Source organism: Colobus angolensis, unplaced genomic scaffold (genome assembly GCF_000951035.1).
Source record: "Colobus angolensis palliatus isolate OR3802 unplaced genomic scaffold, Cang.pa_1.0 Scaffold208, whole genome shotgun sequence".
In the NCBI taxonomy this organism is placed as follows: domain Eukaryota; kingdom Metazoa; phylum Chordata; class Mammalia; order Primates; family Cercopithecidae; genus Colobus; species Colobus angolensis.
The window spans coordinates 267,243-268,030 of NW_012115244.1; positions in this window are offsets into that span (position 1 = coordinate 267,243).

Sequence of the window (788 nt, forward strand, 5' to 3'; positions counted from 1 at the left end):
GGTGCCCTTATATAAGACACAAGACACCTTGAATGTAGCTTACAGGACTCAAAGTTGCTGTGGGTGAGTCAGTGAGTGAGTGGTGAATGTGAAGGCCTAGGACATTATATTACAGTAGACTTTGTAAACATTGTACACTTTGGCTACAGTACTTTATAAATTTTTTTCTTTAATAAACCTTAGTTTACTGTAACTTTTTTACTTTATAAACTTTTTAATTTGCTTAGCTTTTCGATAATAACAGCTTAAAACACAAACACATTATATAGCTGTACAAAAATATGTTTATATCCTTATTCTACAGTTCTTTTCTATTTTTAAGTTATTTTTATTTTTACTTTTTAAACTTTTTGATAAAAAACAAGATGCAAACACACACCTTAGCCCAGGCCTCCACAGGATCAGGATCATCAATATCCACATCTTGTCTCACTGGTTGGCCTTCAGGGGTAGTAACTCACAGGGAGCTGTCATCTATGATAACAGTGCCTTCCAGAATACCCATTGAAGGAACAGATTCTAAAATAATGATAAAAAGTATAGTATAGTGAATACGTAAACCAGCGACAGAGTCAGTTATTATCAAGTATTATGTGCTGTACATAATTATGTGTGCTGCGCTTTTACACAACAGACAGTGCAGTACGTTTGTTACACCAGCATCACCACAAACAGGTGAGTAATGAATGCATTGTGCTACCATGTTTCCATGGCCACCACCTCACTGGCAATATGAACTTTTTTTTTTTTTTTTGAGACGTTGTCTCGCTCTGTCACCCAGGCTGGAG